This window comes from Belonocnema kinseyi, chromosome 7 (assembly GCF_010883055.1).
Source record: "Belonocnema kinseyi isolate 2016_QV_RU_SX_M_011 chromosome 7, B_treatae_v1, whole genome shotgun sequence".
Lineage (NCBI taxonomy): Eukaryota > Metazoa > Arthropoda > Insecta > Hymenoptera > Cynipidae > Belonocnema > Belonocnema kinseyi.
Genome location: NC_046663.1, coordinates 126,041,764 through 126,053,344, shown reverse-complemented (window position 1 = coordinate 126,053,344; position 11,581 = coordinate 126,041,764). Strand labels below are relative to the sequence as shown.

The 11,581-nt window shown below is 40.0% G+C and overlaps 1 protein-coding gene across 8 annotated transcripts in view; it reads left to right on the top strand.

The window, feature by feature from the left end:
* LOC117177559 (SH3 and multiple ankyrin repeat domains protein 3) overlaps positions 1-11,581 on the top strand; it is a 542,967-nt gene that overhangs the window by 344,727 nt on the left and 186,659 nt on the right. The window lies entirely within an intron of this gene.

Genomic DNA, 11,581 nt, shown 5'->3' with positions numbered 1-11,581 from the left:
GACAGGAAAGAACGTTCAATGTTTGTTCATCAAAAAACCTATGTAAAAAAAATTTTGTTGCGATTTTTCATGAGTGATGCAAAACCTTTATCAATTCCTGCTAATCCTAATGTTGTGCTAAAGTCTGACAAAGAAAATGTGATGATTGATTCGGAAATCCCATATCGTAAAGCAGTCGGTTCTCTAATTTTCTTGAGTATGGTCAGTCGTCCTGACATCTCATTCTCGGTAAATGTAGTAAGTCGATACCTAGACAAGTTTAATTCAAGTCATTGGCCGAATATGTAGCAGCGTGTTCCGCGACAAGGGAGGCTGTCTGGTTGAGACAACTTTTAAATGATGTCGGATGTCAATGTGAAAATCCCACAAATATTAATATTGATAATCAGAGCGCAATTCGCCTTGTACGCAATCCAGAGTTCCATAAAAGGACAAAGCACATTGACATAAGATACCATTTCATCCGCGAAAAATATGAAAACAAAGAGATAGATGTATGCTATGTTCCAACCGCCTTTTAGTTAGCCGATATACTAACTAACGCACTAGCTAAAGACAGATTTAAGCTTTTATGTAATAGGCTAAATATCACAGATATTGTGGATAATACTCAATGAGTGGGAGTGTTGGAATAAGTCATTTCGTATTTATCACTTTACAAAGCTGGCGCCACCTATACATATATGTCAGCGACTTCCCACTCTATACATTGTAAGTTAGTTCTCATCTGTACCTCGCCTGAGGCTGATGTCACGTTCTAAATAAATTTCATTTCATTTATCCTCCGTTTATTAGTTAACTCTCTCCCCAGCATTCTATCGAAACCTCGTTATTTTTAACACTCTCATCACATATCTCGTGATTCGCCCTCGATTTTTTCCAAAATGCGAACTTTACAACATTACGTTCAACGCTAATATATCAAATGTATATTACATTTATTTTTGTACCTCGGCCCGGGATTGCTTATTCAGTTATTGCAAAATAAAGCACAAATTTTACTTATGATAAATAATTTAATATTTTTGTTCTTTATTTTGCTCGCAATTTTATTCTTAGCTACCCTGAAAACTGTATCGTTTCAATAAATTTATATAATTAGAATTCATTATATGCATGGGTATTGAAATATACATATAGTATTTTCACTGTCTTGTTTTTATAATTTAAAGAGTTCGCTTAAAATAATAACAACGCGTTTAATAAAAAGTGAGAAATAACGAATTTGGAGCTCTTTCGTGGGTGACTTGTAAATTGCAAAGTTAAACCACGAAAGAGAAGGTTTTCTTTTTATTATTCTGTTTTGTTTGATAACAATTTTGAGTTTCGATTCTTCAAAAAAATTCAAAAAGTTGTTATGACAGTCTTGGGGGAAGGGGGGGGGGGTAAATTTTACACGTTTTTAATACCAGCTCTAGTATCCAGCATTATCATATGTCCAACGTCCTGATATTCTTTGAAAAAGTCATGATACTCTTTCTTCACTGCAGGTTTTCTCTCTAGTCGTTGTTCCATTGCGTGCAGTCTCTTTCAGGCTTCAGTTTTAGAATATTCTAATGAAATACTTTCATTCTGTGGGAATCGTACAATAAATCTTCCAGCGCTCCTATAAGTAAATCTAAATCACTACTTTTTTCGAAGCAAGGACGAGCAAGCTTTATAGTCCCAGCAATACCTAGTTGTTGTCTATATAAAAGAACTTGCGAAAGCTTTATTGTGATTTGAGGTGTTACTTTGAGGCGAGTCAGTAGCTTTGTCTTAAACATGTTCGGTGGAGACACTGTGTCTAGAAGTGCTCTACCAGTGTGAGCGTTGACATCCCTATCATAAATGTCAATTAAGGCTGTCGAAAAAACTGTAACATACGGTGCCTTTAATCGTTGAGAGCTATGATTAACAACTGATGTACACCGAGTTTTAACTGCTTGAGACTCGTTTGGATCCGAATCTGTTTGTATGACAGAAGGCGCCTGTCGATCTAAATGAAGTAACGTGTGTTGACGTTTTCTACATATTTTGCATGAAAATGCTCTACAATCTTGACTGAATCTTTCTTTACCTAATAAATTCAAACCTAATTGCTTCTGCTTAACTTCAGAAATTTGTGATAGAATAGGTTGCTTCTTGAATTCCTCACAATGATATATAAAATGAAATCCACTACAAAGAACACATGGTGATCAAGACGTTGTAGCAAGAGCAACCTTTTTATCTTTTCTTGTGTTAGGAACTTTGTTTGAAGTATGAAAACTAGATCTCCCTTTATCAACTAATTCTAAACTTTGAGACTTGTTATTTTAGAATTTAATAAGCTGATCTAAATTTGACATTGGTTCTGTATTATTAATATTGAGTTGAGCTCTCCAATCTTTCCTAGTGTCAAAATCTAGTTTGTTTGTAACAAAAAAATTAAAATATTCCCTCATTGATCTTCTGGTTGATTTAAATTCTTGAGAGCTTGTGTGCATCTTTAAATGTGGTCAACGAGTGAACCGAAGTGCTGAATGGCTTCCTTTCTTCACTGCAGGGAGATCTAACAATTGTTTTATATGTGTATTTATGATTAGCTGTTTGTTATCATACCGACTTAGTAGAAACTATCATGCTACGGTATAATTATCAGCTAAAGTCGAGGTTGTACTTATTATTTGTAAAGCATCACCTTATAACAAACTGCTTAAATACTGCTGTTTCATGACTGGTGAAACTTCTTGAATTTTGTAAGCCGTCGCATTGAAAGTGTCCTCAAATAGGAACCACTGTTCCTATTCTGTTCATTGTTTTCAGGTGGAATAGGCTGAATGCCTTGAATTGCTTATTTGATTGCTGCTAACCTGTCGTTTGCTATCCCTATCATTGTGTTCTATTTATCCTCGAATTCACCTCGCTCTTCATACAAAATATCTTTTTGATCCTGCTGCTGCTCATCATTCAAATCTCTTAACTCTAAATCTTCGCTTTCGTTTTGAACTGTTTCAAAAGTTTCCCATAAGTGTGTCAACATTTTTAACTTTCTTTATATTTTTCCTATAGTTGGTTCACCATTTATAGATTCAATATATTGTAACCTGCGAGTTACAGGATATAGCCTGTAAATAGGCAATACGAGATCCATCCTAGAGAACACTATGTAGTGTTGCAGCCCTCAGGAGAATTTCTATTGCGCAAGCCTGTCGTTTCTCCCTCTTATCCGCCCATGCAATCAGAGGGCAGAAGTGACGCAATGCGTCCTATAAAAGGGCCTACACGACTAAAAAGCAGGGTTGTTAAACTCGCAGGCGAACCGCGAGGATCTTAAACCGAACACTAGAATTGACTAGTCCGTGAGGCAATAGATTTATTACGATAATCCTCCGCTGAGCATCCAAAGATAGTTTAACGATTTAATGACATTTTGAGCGTGACTTTTCATAATTAGCTTTGATATATAAAAAGAAAGGTTGAAAAGCTAACAGTCAAAGAAACACAGTGTATTTATTCAGTCAATCATTCAATCGTATCTGTTTCTCTCATAGTACTCTCTAATATTTTCAGAAGTATAGATCCGAGGTTCTCTTTGGACTCTACTATCAGCGAAAAACTATAGGCATCTGACTGCAAACAGCAAACTGTAATGGATAGGCTCTGTATTTATTTTCAATCACCCGGAAGGACGTTTTAGTTTTATTTTTTGTGAACGTCGCGATATTTTTAGACATTTTTTTTGTTGGAAAACAAGTGGCAGAAAGCAGGGGGGGGGGCCTTTTTTTACTGCCGACCGCTGGTGCCATTCTTCGACCCCTGGTTCTGAATGCTTGGATGGGACCTGGCCACGGGCCGAAGAAAGGGACCAGCAGTTGGCAGTAAAAAACGGCCCCCCCCCTGCTTTCTGTCACTTCTTTTCCAACAAAAAAAATGTATAAAAATATCGCGATTTTCACAAAAAATAAGACTAACACATGCTTACGGGTGATTGAAAATAAACACAGAGTGTACTTTTAAGCAACAATTTTTATTATTTTTTAAATTTCTCAACTACAACTGGTTCACAACAGTTTTCCTCATACTCGTGAATTTTTTCAAATTTTCCCCATCGCCCCTTGTATAAGCAATAATGCTCTAAACTTGACTGTTCTTAAATGTACCCGAAAATCCTTACTTTTTTATATTTTTCAGTCTGCTAAGCGCAAATTTTTTTTTACATAAACATCTTTAAGCTCATTTACGTAGAACACTTTCAGCTTTTATGTGACTGTTTTTTTGTTGCGCTGGCATTTTTTTTGACTGAGTTGTTAAGCTTCAAAGGCAGATGCCTATAGTTTTTTCGCCGATAGTAGATCAGGTAGTTAATATTACAGCTGAAAACAAGTAAGTTTCAAAAGATAAAACGCACAAACGAATAGCTTCGGGATTCTCCTTGAAACCTAGTCTAGGAAGTGTCGGTTATCTAGCCAAACTGAAAATTAACCTGTTAGAAGAAATATTCACAGAAGGATAGTCCTGGGGTTCCCCTTGGGAACTAGTCGAGGGAGTAAGTCTCTTACGCGAGTTTTAAATCCAACCACGATTTCTAGACTAATAAGGCGAGAATAGAAATGTGTTTCCTATAAAATTAATTTACTAGGATAGATAATTAATAATTAAAACGTTCTGTTTGTATGATATTCAAATTATAGTATCTTCAGTATACTCACGCGTGACCCTCTTCACAGAAAAAGAGTATTGACGGAATATTAGGTTATATCTGATTTATCCATTAAATTAAATAATCGACAATTAAGAATTACGTCTTCTTTCATGAATTCCCTTTTTATTTCATGATTAACTGAAATTAAAATTTAATTCTAATTAATTGCATGCACAATTAATTGTTGCGTATTTCGAATAACTAACAGGAGTTGTCGCAAGTTACAATGTCTATCCACTTGACCTATTATTTGACCCTTAAGTCTTTTCAATTTATTCAGTTCTTGACTCATCTTGATAGAAATTGATAAATAAATGACAGGATGCATTCAATCTTTATTTGTGTTCAGGATTGATAAATCAGGGAAAAGAGACTAACCTACCTCGATTTTTCATCCAACCATCAATTTTCGTCACTTTACTCGTAAAAATATAGTCTTTATAAATTTTTTACACCAATCTTTAGGATAGATAAGTCTGTCCACAATAAAATTTTTACAAAACAAGTGCTTAAAATGTAATTTGCAAAAAAATTTAAACTTTTATACATTTTCTCTTTCAGTTTTATGTATAAGTCATTTTGTTAATCCTTAAAATGCTGAATTTATCTTATGCATCTGAAGCAGACGAGTCCATTGTTCGAAGTTACGAGCTAGGATCGTGTATCGGAGCTCCCACGCACAAGTAATGTTAAACTGCACTGCACTTTTAAGTTTGCTGTATTATCCGGCCGAAGGACAAAAATATGTTGACGAGGTTTTGTTTTGCGAGGGAAGGTGGTAAATGTGCTATCACACACCGAGATGGGTCCGAACATCTCAATTTGACTATTATGGTGATGCTACCAACGATCGACTAAAACCCACCACCCTTTCTCCTTGGCATAATTCCCCCGGAACCGCTTTCGCCTTACTTCAGAGGGTGCCGCTTTTTGGCCGTACTCCGGCCCTCTTCTTTTTTGCCCACTGGGCCTTGTCTTAAATATTTGGGCTTGCTGTTGGACCTGCCAAGCTAAGATGGTCGCTTGAGCATCGAAGAGGCTTCTTCAACGAGGCTGCCTCTCTGAACGCCAAGCAACTCCATATCGCCGGCCATCGGGCATCTTGGTTGGGTGTAGCTGGTTAATTTGGTCGTCCTTGAGGCTTCTTCAACGAAGTTGCCTCTCGAAACGACCAACACCTCATGCTTCCCGGCAGATGATCAGTCCGGGACTTCTCTTCTTTTGCGGCGCAGAGGTAGCACTGCGGCGTACCCTCGCATGCCGCAGCCCTATGGCCCTCCGTGCAGCATCTCCAGCATGCCCTCGTTCTGTCAGGGCCCTCGCAACCATCTGCCATGTTGCTGTAGCCTAGGCAGCGGAAGCAGCGTACCCTCTCTACCTTCTTGTGTACGCGACAGGACACCAACCCCACCTTCAGGTGTCCTGCGCGCACCAGTCTCTCCGCCAACTCTTCTGCCAACACCACGAAAGTCCTCACTTTGCCTGACCTTCACCTCGCCCAGATATTTGTTGCCGAAGTGGATTCTTACTGCCGTTTCGACCTCTCCTGCGTCTGTTGAGGTGTCCAGGTCTGAGACCTTGACTTCCATACGAGGGACGAGCTTGCGCACGCTACCCCCATCACTTACAGCTCCTCTTATGGCCGCCGACAGCTCGGCTCTACCCTTTCCTGTAGATCCTGGTTCCACAAGAACCTCTCCGTTTCTGGTTTGCTTGACCCTGTTGATTTTTACACCTAAGGCATCAGGGCTGACCTTTTGCTTGAGGTACTTTAGAACCTCGGCATAGCTCAGACCCTGGATGCAGATTCGTCTTCTGTTTCCACCTTCTTCGGAGTCGAGATCGCAGGCGCGGAGGCGTTGCGGGTTTTCGGCTTCTTACGCCTTTGCTTGGAGGAGCCAGCCTCCATGGGACTCTCGCTCTCTATCGCGGAGAGTGGGATTCACCACGGCTTCATCTGTTTGGGTGCCACTTTCGTTTGTCCTCTTCTTGAACTTCTCCTTTCGGGTCATGGCCCTCATTCTGGCCGTTTGTACAATATTTTCGATTATATGCCTATGAAGCCCTTCGGTCGTCATAGTGTGATCGCGCAGTTCCTTTATCAGACGCTCCGCTCGTGTCAATCCATCCCTAATTGGAAGCCACATATTCCTCTTCTCTTTGCTGAAATCCACCATTTCATTAATGGTGTCATGCAGCTTTTCGATGAGATCATATGTCTGGATGAGTTTTACATCAATTTCTGATATGTCCCTCTTGTTGATCGATACTTTTCTCATATCGTCTTCCTCAGTGACGTCCAATGGACCTCCTAACTCGTCACAGACGCTCCTGTCAAAGCATGTTTGGTTCCGTCCAGAATCCTTGGAACCGGCACTGACCACCGGGGCTGGAACCCGATCGGAATCAGTGGGGAAATTTCTACTCCCATGAGGTATGTCGTTTTTCACATACTCGCATATGACTGATTTGCATTCGGGGTTCCTTCCCGTAGCTGGTTTTTGTCCGCGCCGGGTATTTGATTTCCCCGATACCACCCATATCGGGGAGGCGTTCCCCTATCCGCAACCTGGGGAGGCGCCCAATGGGGGACCAGCAATCCCACACGCGACCAGCCACCAAAGCCGGCCAAAGCAACCAAAGCAAACCGGCCGAAGGACCAAAATATGTTGGCGAGGGTGCTAGATACTACAATCAGTAAGTCCGATGTACAACAAATGATTTATTTTGGTAGAAAAAGTAACGATCAAAACAAACGATCTGTGGTCCGAACGGCTTGATCGCTCGCAACTCGCAGTGAATACGGAGCTTCTCTAGTGCGCATATGAAAAACAACGCTGTATCAAAAAGGGGGTTTTCAAGTATTAAAATATCAAACGGTGATCCTAAAAACCGAGAGTCTATTGCTTCTAGAAGCACAGGCCATGCTTCTTTATCTTCATAATAATGACTGATAAAAGTACTACTATAAAAGCACTACGAACCTTTATTCAGCTGTAAGAGTGAGACGGAATTTTTCCGTGATGTGTGAAGCGGTGTACTGGTGGAAACAAGACGTCTTGCAAATGAGCATTTGGGACCAAATTGTCCGTCGTTAAAGACCGCTGGCTGGTAATGATATAAATCGTGAAGATTGGGTTGTTAAAAATTTTAGCTACAGCCCTGTTTAAGTGACTCATGCTAATCCTAGGTTAATTTTAAAAGGACATGTAACGTGTCACTCTTTAGTTCAAGTCCAACGCTCTAATCCATTCCCTCACCATCGTAACTTCGTGGTCTTCACAGTTACAGACAAATACATACAAGAAAAAAAATCGCTTATTGGTTTAACCAGTTCTGGATAGAGCTTGAGATGTCTTATGTAACTGGAGCCAGTTTCGTCTCTCTGGAGACTGCAGTTCGAGCCGTTATAGAATCGCATTATTTCGATATAATACGATTTTATTGGATTCTAGGAGATACAGTGCATTCCATTCATGTTAGGTTTATGCTCCGGCTACCAATGCCTTCTTTATAATACGGCTGCATTTCGTATTTTTCATTAACGTACCCATAATCTTTCTCATCATTGATGTGATTTCCGTTGTTGACTTCGATGTACTCACAGAAGAAGTGAAAAGTAAATAATGCAGTTCCATAGCTGAGACTTGTATTATTATGTAGAATTAGAAGGGACTGGCTATGGTCGTTGTCTTGGAGCATTGTTGATGGTCATAGATATGTAGGTTCAAAGAGATCGGAAAGGAGAAACAGAAAGACAGGAATCAAATGTTTATTTTTTTTCTCCCGTCTTACATCACTTCTAATACAGAATTAAATCATATTACAAATGAAACCTGCTGTATAATTTAATGAGATATGCCATGTTGAGAACTATAAATACATTAAAGTGAGCTTATGATTTAGCATGATTTAAATTAGTTGATTGTAAAGTAGAGCTAAATAAACTGCTACGAACGAAAAGAAGATTTAGAGTTGGGAAGAATTTACGCTAAAGAATCTCTTTTTTTTTGTATCTTAGAGACTCTGACTATTCTCCTATTGTTAACGATTAATATACAACCGCAAAATAAGCATTTTCAAGTCCAAGCACCGTCGGATCCAAAGTTACCGGCATTGTGATTTTTTAAGGCGTAAAAAACGTTTTTCGCGATGTATCCGTCTCATTAAACAACATGAATTATGGTCATCGAAAAAAATTAGTAGTTGCTCTTTGCAGTGCGCAAAACGAAAGCGATACCAATTTTAAACGGAAAAAAGCAAGGCGACTACATATAACTCAAATAAAAAGCGAGAAGGCACTCTTGGCAGCAAAAGTATGTTGTTATTGAGTGAAAAGGTTTACGCAATGCAAAAATAACGCAATAATTCATTCAAAGGTACTTAATAGGCTGGGGCGAAAAACTAACATTGTGCGTCCAGCAAACGCCTGGGTGCGGAAAAGTGTCCCAGTCCAATCCGAAACTCAACGCACTTTGAAATTTTGAAATCGGGAAATATCTTCAGTCTGTTCTCTGAGGGTGAAATCTCGAAATTTCACTAAAAAGCACTCAAATTTAAGGTTTTGCAAAAATGGGTTTAAAATCGATACCGATGCCTTCCAAGGGTGACTTTACGATGAAAAGTCATCAGAGGGTACTTAGAGGTCCGTACCGAATCGCCAAAGTCACCCCATGCCAATCCTCATGGAGGGGGAAATGGCTCAAAATTGCATATTTTCGAGTAAAACGCTTAAATACTTGTGCAGCTCCTAGCTCACTGAGTTCTACTACTTCGAGTAACCCAGAGCCCACCACGTGGACGTGGCTGCACATCGGGCTCCAACCACGCCATACCCAACCAATCAACCATATGTAGAACGTGCTTATTTAAGTCTCAGAGTCATTAATTACACCCACAAAGTCTTTCTTAGTGTCAAATAAGTTGACAGTCTTTCGAGAAAGAAGTGTGGCGCGTATCTGTCGGTCCCGAGCCTCGGGGCGGAGCCTTGTCTAGACACCTCTGTTACCAGTCTAACAGTTCTTTCCACCGCTACTGTGTGACAAGGAAAAGATGTAAAGTCCCAGTCTGGTACCAAGCCATCGGCCATAGATAGCTTAGCGGTAAGTTCATTCTCTGTTATAGGAATTAAAACTGGCGGTACGGTAAGTGAAACATCTCTCTGTTCGCAAGCAATCATTTCTGTGTAATTATTAGCTCCAAAATTAATGTATGGCACAATATTGTATCTAACATTTGTCTGTTGCTTATATTTTGCTTCCAGGATTTTGGTGAGTGCGTCTTGGCGAACGGTAAGCCTAGAGTCGGTTACCATTTCAAGAAGTATATTTTCTGGCATGGCAGAGAAGCCGTTTCTCTGAATGGAAGTGTTTACCACATTTCGGTACTTCAGAGGAAGAAACCTTGACAATTTGATTGCTTGGAAGAGGTGCCGACTCACATCAGCGATAGACTTATCCCGTCTGATGTGGAACCACTGAGATACGTATACTGTAAGTAAGTATTCAACTAATACTTGCAGTTTGTTTGTGGGTCTTTTTGTTGATATGTATAATCTCAGAATTCTATTTGCAGTTGTTAGCCAGTGAGCCATGTTGATGGGGCCTATCTTCCGGGAGGCCAGCTCAGGAGAGCACGCTCCGAACCGTATGGCATCTGATATCTCATAAAGATACCTTTGATCTGAGCTGAGATCAGTGGGCTCAATCTCAGGTAAGTCACACTCAACTTGTTTAAACTTTACAACATCAAGGGTCTCACAAGTTGGAAGTTGTCCCCCTATTGGCCCTGAGTATTTGTTCGGACCAGAGGTAGGTCCATCAATAAATACGAAAAGACTTCTAAACGGTAGCTCATTGAAATGTAATAGACAGACAACCCATTGCAAGGGACGATCAATTTGTTCCTCTAGTAGACGAATAATTCCTCCCTTCCAGCCCGTATTCGTATTTGTACCGTCACAGCCCACGACTACCACTGCATCAAAGCCTCCATTCAGTTCTGTTGTTACGTAATTATAAATAGAATCACACTCATCTTGGGCATGGCTCGATTGTGTGACGACATGGCCTACGTATTTAAAACCTGGTTCGGCCACCAAAGATATGTGTTCTTCGTTAATAAATCCGGAGGCTCTCAATATTTTGTCTTTCCGACTATCAAAGTATAAGCCACGAATAGAATCCTCATGGCGTGATTCCTCCTTCAACTTGGAGCCTATTTTAATTTTCTCGCGCCTTATCTTACTTTTATATATGACTAGACACTCAAGTACTTTTTTAGAAATATCCGGGGAGATCATACCTGCTCAATTGGCAGCGAGGAGTACAGGCGAGCTTAAATGTGCCGCAGCCCGTTGATTTATACCATATCTTTGAGCAACTACTGCTGCTTCAGATAAGTCAAGTCTGGCCTGCGATGATTTTCTCTGCACAAGTCTGCGTGGTATGCCGTGAAAATCGTCATCATCGATAGAAGCATCAACCTTTACCTTAATTTCAGGAGGAGGATTATCACCTTCACCTTCCTCAAAGAAGGAATCTAAATCTATATCCATGTCAATCGTAGAGGAAGATGTGGAGACCGATGCAGTAGGAACGCTTTCCCCACCCTCTCTCCGTTCAAGTCTGCCTTTTTTTGCAATACGTTCTGTTCTCTTATGTATTCTTTTTGTTTTAGAGACACCTACGCTGGCGATTCCCATGAGTCTTTTACCTCTTTGGTCAAGATAGAAGGCATACTCTACGGCTGAAACCTTCTTTTCTTTGGGACAGGAGCACCTAGACAATTCAACGCACTTACAAGTAGCTATGTTAAATACGAGGGTAGTTCAATAAGTCCTTAGAATGAAGTATAAAAACAATTTTTTTGGGTAAATTTTTTTTTATTTTTCAACATAATCTCCTTGGAGCTCTA